We start from the raw sequence: 15,093 nt of genomic DNA on the forward strand, positions 1-15,093 counted from the left end.
GGAAATAAGCAACACAAAACGTCCTACTGCAAAATGGAAAAAGTCCCAAGTGGGATCCTTTAAAATGGCAACCTGCTGAAGCAAACACCACTGCTTTGTGTAAACAGGAAATTCGCGTAATAAGTATTTGGCGATATTTGCGTAATAACATGATGCCCCTCTAGTTTTCATCTTTAGATATGACTAGCTGTTTCGCCGCCTTCCGGGCGGCTCATCAGCTAGTTCCTGCGGAAGGCTGGTAAGGTGGAGCTTCGGCCCACAAAAGTGTTGTTGCTTGGTTCAACTTTTTGTTCATCTTCATTGCTTATCGCGAAAATAAAGAGATGTTTAGCTCTACTAAATAACTAACAATTTCATTGCAATACTTGTGGGTAGACAACATTTTTTCGCCAAGATGCCCGCGCGATCGTAGTGAGCCACTGCCTGAGCGGCGCAGTGGCGGCGCGGTGAAGTAGGTACGTTTTGAAAAGGGACAGACGGAAGGACAGACCGCGTGCGGGACGACGCGCAATATATATATAGAAGATAGATAGAAGTTTCAAAGTCAAGTTCTATTGACAAGCTGGTTGTGAGGGTTTTTTTTTGGGGGGGGGGTCTCACTCCAAGGGTCCATCTGCTGTTCTTTGCATCAGTCATGCAGTCTTGCTGTACTTCAGATGCAGCACCGTGAAACTGCTTCTGAATCCAAGTGTAAAACACATGTTGATTTTCTGTCAGGCTATCAAAGCAGCAGCTGTCCTGAGTTTTTTGTTTGTTTGTTTGTTTTTTAGGACCAGATATTTTTTTTATTTTTAGAAGGTTAATCTCCGTTAATTTGAATCCACTTTTTCTCTTTAACACTCTTACAACTGCTCTTCTGAAGGTTTCAATAATGCAGTGTTTACATGGCAACGACCAAATATTGGAATGCATATACTGTTTCAACTTTTTGGAAAGGTTTCACAATCAAAATCAGCCCCATTTACATGAGCCTGCGAAAAACAGAAGCACTAATATGCATGCCAGACAAATATAAAAGTGACAATAACATATGCATTAACTGACCAACTGATTGTCCTCCCAGATCTTCTCTGAAATTGCTTCCTGCTTATGTCTGGACTTAAACATTGGTCAATGTCAGTGTGTGACTGCGCTAGACACATTAGCAGTATGGCAAATGTGCATTTTTGCTGCGGAAGCATTTCATACTTAAAACCTACAAGAACTCTGTGGGCTGCCATGTTTCTTCAGACCGTGATATATACACACGTGTACGCATCCATGCTGCAAACGAAAACTTCAAGTGCTCCAAATATCAACCAGTGTAAGGTTTAAAAATTGGTCCATACAGTGCAGAGAGTAGTAAGTACCGTATTTGACAGTTCATGAATAATCCATCTACCATATCCCAAGCCACACTTAAGCCAAGAAAAGGAAAGAGGCAATTATGAAACACCTACCGGAAATACGATTGTTTTGTCAGGCATAATCAAATCAAGAAAGGGTGGACTCAGCCCTGCCTCAATGTTGGGAAAAAAAACGCAGCGCAAACAAACACCAAAGCGCAAGCGAAGGACCAGGCTCACTTTGCTGTGGCTCGTAGACTAATATCATTCCAAGCAATCTTTAACCGTACATTCAACAACAACTCAACAAACATGAATATTGATGATGATGAACGCGCAAATCTGCTACGTCAATAAGCTCCTGAACATTTTTTAACTACTTAGAAGAGAGGACGGATGAACCCCGGGGGTGAGTCTATGGATGGCTGGATGTATTATGGAAGAGTGGCTACTTTCCACGGATCAGACCGTGCTTTAAGAGCGTACAGGCAACCCGGTCTCAGCGGGGGGACAGCCCATTTCCCCATTGAGCCTTTGGAGGCTGAGGGCCTGCTGGCTGAGCCTTTGTCTGTTTTTCTCTACATCCTCCAGAGAGTCGCGCGCCCTCCACCTTCACGCCGCCATATGGACCACCTCAATGACCTGCCCACTCACTCTTCCGCAATAGATGTTGAAACAAAGGAGAAACAATGATTCAGATAATAGCTTCGGAGCCAACCAAAACACAGTTTTAAGGATGATTCTTCATGCAAAAGCATGTATTCTCAAGACCATTTCCATAAATACGTCTACGTGGCCAGATATATGCTTAACCCAAGACCTCGTTTTATGTAACGTGAAGTTGAAGTTCCAAAAAAATATCAACAGCAACGATTGATAACCAATGACAAAAAAAAATTAACAATTAAGAACAGCAGCTTTTAATTTGAGTTGTGTGTGTGATTTTCAGTCAGAATTGACAACTTGAGCTACAGCTGGTAGTGAGCTGCGGGTGATAAAAGGTGGTTGTCATCGCATGCAGTTTAACACCTGTCGCTGTCCCGGCCGCAGCAAGTTTTCAGCTGCTTTCCAAGGCAACCCTCAAGAAAAGCCTTCAGACACCTTTCATAGATGGGTTGAAGAGTTGAATGGGTGATAAGACAATTGGGTGATATACAAGTGGCATGCGGATTTTCCAACTGCAAGGAATGCTTTTGTTGTATAGTATACAGTATCTGACAGGCTTGAACAAAGATCGGGTGGATTGTCGATCCCCAAAAATGCAGAATCAGATAAAGGATGATACTTCAAGATACGTATTGAGAGAAAAGTGAATGACTGAAAAAGTATTCACAGAACCGGCTTGCAAACGGCAAGGTTCGAAAATCCACAAAAGGTCCAATCACACCATCATAAATTTAAACAACAATAGTCACACAAAAGAACACTTTAAAAAAGAAAATCTATTCCGATGAAAGCGACTACGAACAAGAGATCTACAACATGGCACTTGGGCAACAACAGCGATCAAGGTCAATAAACCAACAAACACTCTCTTGGCAATCTTGGCAGTCCTGAAATACTCTGAAGCCTGATTGCCTGATGGGACACAGGTGCACCGCTGAAGGGCCACGCCCAACACACCAGCCGGTGCATCATTCTATTGCAGCAGATTTTGCAGTGGCTCAAAGGGGATCTCACATATTTTCTCACAGCATTTAGAAAGGTTAGTTGCAGCATTTGAGAAAACAATGTTGAATTTGTCATTTCACATTAAAAAAAAAGGCACTGTTCGACAATCGGGTCGCTGTCTTTCACTATATGATGTCTTCTGGCTCCACTTTAGTCATCTTGCTTTTGCAAAAAGTTTATATTTTTTGGCCACCCCATCCGCCCCGATACATTTGTGGGATGAAACTTGTTTTCTGGAACAACATGTGGAGCCTGTTAACATCATTCATTTATTGCTTTGTGTCGGCGATGCATAACATGTGCTGTCAGAGGCATCGATTCGACTTTGTCATCGAGTTGATATCGGGCCAAGTCATGTTCCTGCGAGATACTCAAACAGGTGAAGCAGTGCCAGAAACAGCTGAGAGCCCCAAAGATATAAATCACTTCACAGCCTCTTCGGCACGCACACACACACACACACACACACACACACACACACACACACACACACACACACACACACACACACACGCACACATACACAACAGAAATAACATTAATCGGAAGCAATACAAAACGAAGACTAATGACTGTCTAATGAGTTAATATCTTATCCATCACTATAAAAATATGCAGTGCGGGTGCTATTAATCTTTGTCTTTCAAAAGAACCCATCATGATTCAGTTAGTCACCCCTTTCCCATGAATCTACAGTATATGAGCAATGAAAAAAAATTCTGGCTCTTACTTCTGGCTCAAGACACCATTACTAAATGTACATCAGTGTGAACAATAGGGAAAAATGAAGAGCGTGCATGTTGTTTTGCTGTCTGTGTCCAATTTCCATTCCGGAATTCAAGTTAAAAGTTCATCAAAGACTGCTTTTAAGATAATCCCGTGTGCAATTGCTGTCAAGGAGAATCTCGCAGCTCGGATATGTCATACCTTTCACACTGATCGTTTATCATGGAGTCGTTACAAGGTGCGGAAAGCAAATTTCCCTCCCCAATTTAGCCGCCAGCTCCCCACTTTCCCTTTGTCACTCTTGTTCTGGGACAACTTCAGAGGTCTTTCTATTCTCGGGCCTCTGCTGAGCCATAACAAAACAGCTGCTGTCTCTTTACAACTTTTCCATGGCCAGGTCGCGACGTAAAACACTGGAAGGGGCATTTAAAGGGAGAGTCGAAGCTACAGCTGTCAGTCAAAATGACAGAAAGGTTGAACATGAAAGCCGCTGGCTCGCAAATAAAGGCTGCGATTAGGAGGATGGTGGAGCACGCGTCTGTAGCTGCAATCAAAATCGAATTCGTCACAAGGAGGAAACGACACCAGCCGCAAAGCAAAGACAAGATATTCTTACATGCCATTAATCCTGAAGGACTGCTTTTGAAGTCACCTAGTCAGGAAATGTGTGAATTTTCATGGTCTGGATCCTCTTTGCGTGTTACTGGCGTCATTACACATGGACATGCGTGCACCTAAAACAACTTGACCTGCGTTAATTATGGTAAATTGCAAGGATGTATCAGTCACACACAAACTATATGGACATTGTGATCCGGTGGTGCCTGTGAGAAAGATGCAGAAGAATCAGAAGACAACGTAAAAGGTCAGTTGACAAAGCTGTCTTTGATTAGAGGTTGCAACCACGCTCGGATGCCCATAAATACAACACACAGTGGAGAGGATGCCACCAGAGAAGGTGCCACTCTTTAAAACAAGGTGGACCATGAGGATAACTTTCTGCACATGTGGCACACTTTACAGTCAATAACCTTTGACAATACGTTATATGGTCATCTTGAGATACTGAGTCAATGAGTTGGACATGAATTCTCAAAAAAATCCAGAAGAAGCATTCCAACATCTTGTCGAAAGTCTCCAGCTGAGCGAAAACTGTTATAGCTACAATGTGTGGAACGACTCACTCACATCTTCCATTTTTTTTCCCTGTAAGTATGATGGAATCGTTTCCCAATACTTACGTCCATCTGCTACACCTACTGTAAGTCTTAATTTTGTCTGTCAAAAAGATGTCAACTGATGTAAAATGGGATCATTATCAATGTCCCAACCTGTAAGGTCTCCATACTGTAAATTTATGCAACCATGAGAAATCAGTGTTATAATATCAGGTGTTGAAATAATAATAATATACGCTGCAGCAATGTTCTACGTTTCCCTGAAAATCTAATAAAATGTCACAAAAGATATACACCCTATCATAAAATCATTTTGAAGATACTATTGAAAGAAACAAAGACTACTTTTGAGTTGACATAACAGTTTACTGTGAGATCATTTTGATACATGTCCAAGTATTCAGTGACACCCCCCCCCCCCCCCACCACCTCCCACGTATTTTGAATCAGCACACCATCCCCTCGGAAGGCATCCATCCCATCAAGGTAGAGATGTTCCATCATAGGATGAAAGCAATCACTCTGAACAATGTTGCATTGATTTGTTGTGAACCCACCCCATGCCGGCCAAAGGACCTGCACAGCATAACACGGCTACCCGATCCCCCGCCGGGGTTCTTGCACTCATTTCTTCAAAGTTTCCCTCAATTTGTCACTTGTCTGTGATCATGCTATCTATATTCGGGATGTGTCAGACCTCAGAAAGACCCAATTTACTGTTTAACCTCGTCTCACGAACACAAACCCAACATTTGTTTTTCCCAATCACAAAGGGAGGAGATAAAATTCCTTCAACAGGAATGCAGGGTTTATTGCAAGTATTATTATTATGTGAAATACAGCATCTACATTTTCAATAAAAGTTTTATATTAACGAAAAAATCAAGTTTATATAAAAAACAGTATTAGTGGAGACATGCACAGTAAGATGTACATTATCAGGGACACACATTTGAGTGCACACATTCTCAACCCAATAATGGGCGGTCTTTCAATTTGCATCATTAATTAACCTCTTTGAGTCTCAACTTTCCCTTCAAGGGGTCTGGTCAGTTGAGTAAGTCAAACCTTTCAGGTTTGAAAGGTCATAACCCACCTTGTCAAATAGCCATGTTCGCACAGCACACGTTCCCACACACATCAGCATTCCGAAATATTCTCGCAAGAGTTCAATATCTTTATCAGGGCATCACTAGTAGCTTACAGTTGTTTAGTACGTAAGTACCTTATCATGTACAGTATAATTGTATCCCTTGTGTATGTGTGAGGGCATGGGAATTCAAGCGTCGCCCGTGGACGCTAACAAGTCTCTGTTAACCCCACACTCTCCACACAAAAGACACTTTGTCTGCGAGAGCTCTATGTGGAGTGAAAAGGTTTGAGGAGGTGAATGTAAAATAAGGCTTTTTGCAACCATGTCTTTCACTTCCTTGCCTTACAAAAGTATGGACGCCATTAACAGGGACTCAAGACCATTCAGGGGTTGTATAATGGTCAACAAGCTGTGATAATCTGCTGCTGGGATGGTGACCGACCGTTGAAATGTGAGCTGTAACTAACTGTATGTTCGTCTGTGGATGTCTGTATGGTCACTATTCAACCGCTCTAGCTTTCACTTGAATCCCATTAAATGAGACACAGACAATTAAAGTACGTAATGAAAGCAACGTTTGCCTGTCTCTCTAACTCTCCAAACACAAGAGCTGTATAAAAAAATGGCCTTGACAAAGAATGGTTACTCAGAATGCAGGTCTCAGCTAAGACCAAAAAAGGGTCACATCTTCATTTTACTTTGTATATGTCGGTGTGCACACTTAATATGGTGGAAACCCACATTATCTCAGTTATTTACTTTTACTTCACCTCTCAAAAAACGAAATCTTTTTTAAATGAAATGGTATGGGTTATAGGTTTTTTGCATCAATTTTGAAACATGTTATGTTGATCTAATGTTTTTTGTTCATATTCACACAAACCTGCCATTTGAATTGGGCGCGCTAGGCCTTTTTACATCCACTGTCGGTCCAAACAAAGAGCAGGATACGTTCCGTTTCAACGGACATGCCGCAGGGACATGGGATGCCGTTGATAACTTGCACTGTTCACACCTGCAACCGATCGCTTGATTGCCCACACGGAACTCCTTTGTGTTTATCCTCTACTTTGATGCATCCCTACCTTTCCATATTTTACCACCCTCGTCGCTCTTCCTTTGCTTGTTCCGACTCACTGTTATCAGGTGAGCTTGGTTAGCAGATAAGTGTCGCGCTGGGATTTTGATAAGGGAATGTCTTGCTCCGAGGATGTGGGGCACGGACAGTCCCACGTGACCCTGCCACCGCTGCCTGCTGTCCTTTTGGCCTCATCAGACCCGACAGGCCCCCATTGGGGCCCTGGGCGGAGTCTTAGCTTTAGGGTGAGAAATAGCTTAATAACTTAATTGCCATTCCAGATCAGGATGTGATTTTTCAGGTGACGACAGCGGCAGGGATTACTGTATATGTTTATGTATCAAAATGTTTTTATATTTCGTCAAACAGTCACCGTGGTTAAAATATGATGACATCCACCATACAGACCAATGCAGCGCAGTATCTGTCTGCCTGCGGATGGATCGAATCCAACAAAATCGCATTTCATCACCTGCGCCACAACTCAGACCTACTTTCACCTGCTCTAAAGTCAAGTCTAATTTCTGTCACGAAATTGTCAAGTGAGATGAGGTTACATTCACCCTTAGCTATACTTAACTTTGTCTTATAACTTTACAGTTCGATTTTGTTGTTACCGAGTTTGCAACTTCAAATTTTTGGAAAGTGTAAACTTAAAGGATAATTAGCATAAATAATTATGATTATCGAACCCTGCCCGAAACAGTTTAAATCTAGGATCTTTTTCATTATAGTAACAGCAGCCCATTTCCCATTCCAAAATAAGCATAAATATATCTTCTGATTATATTTGAAGGCTACCTCTGGAAAAAATTAGAGCGCTCCTCCTCTTCAGGGTGCATGAATGTGATTTGGGATCAACTTGCCAGTTCAAAAACTGACAGATTAGGTGCCCCCCCCTACATATTTCATTTCCAAGGTCTGAACTCTATCTGCTTGTCTGTCTACATCTGCCACAGGGTTCTTGTATGAAATGAAAATTATACTCCCTCTGGGTAAATTGTTCATATTTGCACAGCTGGGGCGGCTGCACGGAAAGGCTTAGAAGTATTTGGACAACTAAACAACGTTAATTTGAAACCTATTAACATTCTACTTCGGTTCAGGTTGAGGAAGACATTTTCAACGCTTAACGAGTCCAGCGAGGTGCCCTCGTTTTCTGTTCAAGTGACTTCCCTCGCAGTTTCATCCGTGAAATCCCAATCGCCACGCAGCACCCCGCCGCACGTTCTTCAGAAGGAAACGTGGGTGGGAAAAACAATGACGGAACACCACTTTGTGCTTCCCCCTGTTCAAATATTTGCTCACATGTCAACTTGGAGTGGTTGAGTGTCCAAGGTGATATTGTTTTTTGCTGTGTTTTATTGTTTTGGCGGGTGTCATTATTTTTTTCTTTAATCGAATCTGTCTGGAGATTAGTAGGTAGATCCTGATGGATTTCTTCCCACCCGCACCAAAGAAGATGTGTGCCCCACTAGGGCAGTTATTCCTTGTAAAGACAGCCTGAAGCTAATTTGTACTGACTGACATGATGGAAAATGTCAAATACAACATTCAAATCCTTGCGGCACCTTTTACTATTTTATTTATTGTGACACAAAAACAAAACCTCTTCGGCACCCAATGACAACTTGAAAGGTCACCAACCACTAGACAGTGTATAACAAAATACACTTAACTCCATCTATTTTACTTGCCTGTTTGTTCCCTGACATCTCTAAAGGTGCATTTAAAACTCATCTACGGGGCCATTCTGTCTTCTTGAGCTTCTTAACTGTCCTCCTCACCGTTCTCTTATAACTAGTGATGTTCTATTAAAGGAGGCCTGGTGGTCCAGTGGTTTTAGCGCGTCAACCTCACACTGCAGAGGTACCGGGTTCAATCCCAGCTCAGGCCTTCCTGTGTGGAGTTTGCATGTTCTCCCGTTTTTTTCCGGGTACTCCAGTTTCCTCTCTCATTCCCAAAACATGCATGGCAGGCTAATTGAACACTCCAAATTGTCCCTAGGTGTGAGTGTGAGCGCAGACGGTTGTTTGTCTGTGTGAGCCCTGCGATTAACTCGCAACCCGATCAGGGTGTCTCCCGCCTACTGCCCGAAGACGGCTGGGATAGGCTCCAGTACCCCCCGCGACCCTTGTGAGGGTAAAACAGATCGGGAAATGAATGAATGAATGAATGTTCTATTAAATTGCAGTATTTGTTGATTTTTTTCCAGTGATGTTATCATTGCTGCCCATACTACCTAAATAACTTGATTCATCCAGTGATTGTGCCCTGACATGAACAATATGGGCCTAATTAAATCTTCATAGACGACAATGCGGTCATGATCAGGGAAGACTGTTGGAGACTGGTGTACCTCAATAGGAATGGCCCGCACTTTCTCCAGACCTGAATCTTATTGAAAAATAACTCACAATAGACTGGAAATATTGTGTTTGTCTTTGGACTGAAGTCAGCCTCATCTTAATGATTTGTACCTTCTGGATTTGGTTGTTTTACCACAGTGCGGTGGTTTCCTCCAAATCAAATTAGAGGGATCAGAGATCGCAGATCATTTAAATCCCATAAGACTGGCAGGACGTAGAAACCATAAGATAAAAGAAGTCTCGTTTTTTGTTTTGTTTTTTTACATTGCAAAATCCCCCTTTTAATCATGCAAGATGACGATGGCTCCGTTATCAATAATCACACAGTGGAAAATTTGGTTGTTTTAAACTTTTATTTCTCCAAAGTGACAAATGGTATGACGTGCAGGTCTAATTAGGTTGTGTGTTTTCTTAAGAACAGATGCGATCCCTGCATAAGGTCTGGCAAGATGCCATCGAATGAGCTGACAGGTGCTACGTACATCTGGGTAGTGAAATTTGCGCTCGTGTTAAAAATCATGAAAGTCGGTCTTAACTTTTCACTTTTTTTGTAAACACGTCAGCTTGACTGCACTTTGATGTGGATGTTGCTTATTTGCGAAGCTAATACAACATTGTAAATTGGTCATTTTCGCAACATTGCTTTCATCGGGTGCTGTCAACTTTCAACGGAGGGGTCACACTGGAGATTAGTAGTGATTGGTTGTGTGGTGCAGGTTTGTGATAAGGCAAAAATTCTTGGGTTACAACCATAGGTGTCAAACTCAGGTCCTGGAGGGCCGCTGTCATGCATGTTTTCCAAGTCTCTCTGTTGCAACACACCTGATTCAAATGAACTGGTTGTCAGGCTTCCGCAGTGCTTGCTGATTATCTGATCATTTGAATCGGGTGTGTTGCAACAGGGAGACTTGGAAAACATGCAGGACAGCGGCCCTCCAGGACCTGAGTTTGACACCTATGGGTTATTGTCACGGCATTGTCACATAATCTTCTTCTCTGTCTACGTGGCTCGTGCCTAGTCCGCCGTCTCTTCGGTGTTTGGCACCATTGTAGTTAGAATAGCTTTTGACTGTGTGGATACGGCGATATTGACGTCATTTCATGCTGTCTTCACTCTCGGTTGATTTGCTGTCAGCGACTGTTGTGGCAGCGAGAGGCAGACATGCTGTGTGATGAGGGATTTAAATTAATGACAATGCTTGGCGAGATGTGGTCAGGAGTTAAAGAAGGCAATCAAAGCATGTGTTGACAGCCTCGCTGAAAAGACCCCTTTCCACCAAGCGGTAATACCAAAGTTATGTGTGGTTTGACATTTTTTGTAATATACAGTATGTTCAACCCCATCTTTTTCACTTCTTTCTTTTTTTTTTTTTTTTTTACATATGCTGAAACAGATTAAGGTCATAACGCTTTTTTTAATTCATCCACCATGTACTCACTGACTCCAATGCTGGTAGGAGCAGACTGGAAAGAGGGGGGAAAAACTATACAATCGTCAATGTTATTACAATTAGGTTGTTGTTGTTGGGGTTTTTTTAGGTACTTTTACTTATTGAGATGGATTTCAGGGCTCTTGACATTTCTAATTGTGGTAATTCTTTACCAGTCAAATCATAACACACTGCTTGGAGGAGAACCAGAATGGTGTTTTGTTCACAAACTGACACAGCAGCAATGCAACAATTGGAAGGTGCAATCAATTCACATTTCAATGATGATCCAATCGTAATCTTCACCTGAAACCAAATTGAACTAATAAGCCACAATTATTGCAACCGCACAACCAGAGTAAGTTAAAGAGTCGCGCTCCTTCATTCTATATTGACTTCGTGTGTGGAAGATGGTTTTCATCATGTTAAGCCATAGCCAAGCTTTTCTTTATTACCACACAATCAATGTATGAGTTATTTCCTCGGCGAGTTTCTCTATTTTGATAAATGACCCCAACTGAAAAAGCCCCCCTGGGGATGTTGCACCTCACAGTCCCCATTTCTCTTAATATGTACAATTGAGAGCTTTGGCTTTCCACACCGTGCAAAGCACTCCAGTTTATGAAATCCTATTGACCTTAACATTAACCTTCAACCAATCACTCTTTCTTAAATCATTTCATTCATCCCCCACTTCCAGGTTAGATGCTACACGTGCTGTGTAAATCATAGCTCCCTTTTCCATACCATTACCATAGCAAATGGCGTACCAGATTCTGGCCTTTGGCAGGAGCACAAGCAGGTTTTCAAAAACGACAAGACTAAAGCTGCATCAGTAGAAGAGGTCAAAGGGCATTCGTGACCCGGCTGGTGGAGCACTTCTGTGTGGGCAAGCGGGGTCACCGGATCAGAGAAAAAAGTGGGAGGTCAGGCCAAAATGACAGCACACCACCAATAGACTGGCAACGCATCCATCCAAAGTGAGAGCGCGACACATCACGTCTATTCGTCTTGTCCCCACCTTTCGCTTAATTCTCTCTTTCTGGACTCCCACTTGTGCAGTTTAACAGTTTTGTTGTATAAAATCCCACCAAACATCCTCGCAGCGTATTCTGTGTTTCATTTGGTCGGACAGAATTTTAAAAGAAAATGACTGACTTTGAGAGATATACGATGTTTGCCTCATTTGTTATTTCGATCATAAAGCATGATGTTGTTTCACTCCTCCATCTGTTGTCACTCATAGCGTGTTAGCACATTCCAATATGAAACTGCTATTTGGGAGAATTCTTCCTGTGTGTCCTCCCGAGGGTCCAAAGTGATTTGTGTGTGTGAGACAGGTGCTCGTACAAATATATGCACGCCCGAGGCATGCCGGAGTTGTTATCGCCGTGAAATCAAGGTCACCACTTTTACCAATGAGAAACTTGGCTTCATTCTCGTCATACCAGCATGTCGTTTTTTTTTTTTTAAAGCCAGAATCAACCACGGAGGCATTTCCGTCATCAAATCCGCCTCTTCCAATAATGCCGACCAGAAATGCTGTTGCCATGAATCACTTTAGATTTATAAACATGCATACGCATGTCTAAAAATGTCTTTCCCATACAAGGAAATTGTATTTTTGAATTAGGTTTGAGACAAAATCCGTTGTTGTGAACAATTAGGACTTTGCGCACATCTGAAAATAACTTTTTCAAACAAGTTGCAGTTGACACGCAAATATTGTTGTGATGAATTACTCTCAAATCACACATGCGAAATGTCAAAATTCACCATGGCTAATGGCAACTTTCCCATATGAGGAAACTGTTGGTGGGAGGGTTTGTTCTTGTTTTTTTTTTTTTTTTTGGAAGCAACTTGATGAAAAGCAACGGATGAAATCTGAATTGCTCATGTAATGTCTGTGAAGCAGTGGAGGCAACTCAGTGTGATTTGTGATGAGATCAGTGAGTCACGAATGTGGCAAGCTTAATGTGTGTCTGATGAAAGGTTGAGCCAAATTTGGGGGTTTTTTTGGTGTAGTTAACGGCAGACATTAACGGTTCATCTTCATACTGAAGAGATTGTTAATCGACCATTGTTCATCCTCGTTTCATCATCGAAGCAGATGCTACAGTGTATTCTCTTTCTTTTTCGGCTATATGAGGGCATTGGCTAATTGTCTAATTGATGCCTTGCTGCCATATTAGGACAGACTCACATGTTTTGCGTGTCGTAATGCTCCCGGTCTCCTTTTAAGTAAAACAGTTCACCATGCTTGAGGCAATGCGCCACTTTGCTACTATTATGCAGCGGAAAAGTAGTTTTTAAATTATTCTTTTTTTAAAATCCACTAAATCATACAGATGACTTGTTTTCATGTTTAAGGTAAAAAATATTTCTTATGTATACTGATCGGGGGATTGAACTGCCGACACCTTTTTCACAGGCTGCATTCTTAACCTCCTGATCACGGTAGCAAATATGTAGATTGTGTTTGAAAGTGTATGGCATTCTACGTATCACACTTTTAGGTTTGGGTTCGGGTTCAAAATTCTTTGACCAATCTATCCCTTTATGATGCCTGACTCCATTCTTGCTTCCTCACAAATTGCACACAACCACTCCATTTGCTCTCTTGAAAGCACCCGCCTCCAACTCGGCTTCCCCCCATTTCCCAGACGTGCTTAAAAGCACGCCGGCTTCCGTGTCTTAGCGCACACCGAATGCTAGTACACTGTACACTATCAGTTGACAAGATCTCCGAGGAGCTTGTCCTTGGTCGCGGTCTCTTGTCATTGGCACGAAGGTTTCAGCCAAGCGGCAGCATGGAAACGCTTAAAGAGGCTGAAGCATGGCCCTCACCCTGACCGCTGCACGCCACTCCTAAAACACAAGCATGTGTAAAGGATTTGGTTGCATAATGACTTCACCGAAGGCAGGCGTGACCAATAACTGTGTTTATGACGGGGGCGGTTAAAATAAGACATGATTACGCTCTCTTTTGTTTTTGCGGGGTGCTCAGTGTAATCGGATAATTGATATTGACTTGGGAAAGCCACAATTGTGTTTTGCGGATTTATTTACCCCGATATTTGACAATGACCAAGGTCCAAGTAGTAAATAGCCTTCAACCATCATTCAAACCGCTGTTTTGGTTTGGAGTGGAGTTTAAATGGGCTCTGTACTGAACATGATCCCCCCCTCGCCCCAATGGAAAAGGGATGCATTTAATTGTCCTAAGTGGATGACACACCCGTCAACTAACTGAGAGACAGCATCCATTAGAGGCGTAGCCAAGATTTGAGGAAATGACAGTATTGGGAAGGTAATGCATTTGTCATATGAAACATACCTGTTTCATATGACTGTTTCATTCCTGTACCTGTTCAACCTGAAGTTATCGCCACCAAATGTCGCTTTATTTGGTAACGTCATATGTCAGGCAGGACTATGTTTTACTGCTCCCCAAACGGACTGTACACTAAAAGGAGTTTCCGCTTAATCCCAAACAGACCCTCAATGTCAGTCGGAGTGATGAAAGGTTACAGTGAGCTTCATCCATCAGCCTCCATACACACTACAGCGTGATATACAACAGCGTTTCCTCGCCCTCTAAGAACCCCCGCCATGCCCAATGGATCGTCTGAAATCGCCGCTTCCACAGGAGGACAACTGCAGGTAAACTTTACACCCGGGCCAGGTTACTATGTGAAAGTCTTTCTTTCACCAGAAGAAAAAAGGAATATACTCATGCGACTAAAGTTGGAGTGTGATTTTGAAGAAATACCAAGATGCATACTGTACATTCATCGAAATTCATCCAAATCTTTGAAAATATTTTTCGATGCACTTCGTTCTCTCAGCTTTACTTTTCTGAAAAAGATTTGTCCAAACATTGGCCAAGCGTGCTGCAAGGGAGGTTGCCATGAATCTTGAGGGAACAACGGGCCTCTGGTTTGTGCTTTGGTAACTGAGTGAAGACTTGCGAGACTTTGCAAGCACACCACTTGAAAAGGGCTGGAACAAAAATGCGAATTTATCAGTGCAGAGGCCAAACTCACTTTTTCTTACTTTGCTCTGTTTATTGTGCAAAACTTGATGACGGCGTACATGTGCATGTAACAGAGCATTTAACCCAAACAGGATGCTTCTGTATGCCCTTGTTGCGAAATTGCACTTCATGATTCATTCATCATCAATTACAAAACAGTAAGATAAAACTAACATGTTGGTTTTCT

Source organism: Hippocampus zosterae, chromosome 11 (genome assembly GCF_025434085.1).
Source record: "Hippocampus zosterae strain Florida chromosome 11, ASM2543408v3, whole genome shotgun sequence".
Classification (NCBI taxonomy): domain Eukaryota; kingdom Metazoa; phylum Chordata; class Actinopteri; order Syngnathiformes; family Syngnathidae; genus Hippocampus; species Hippocampus zosterae.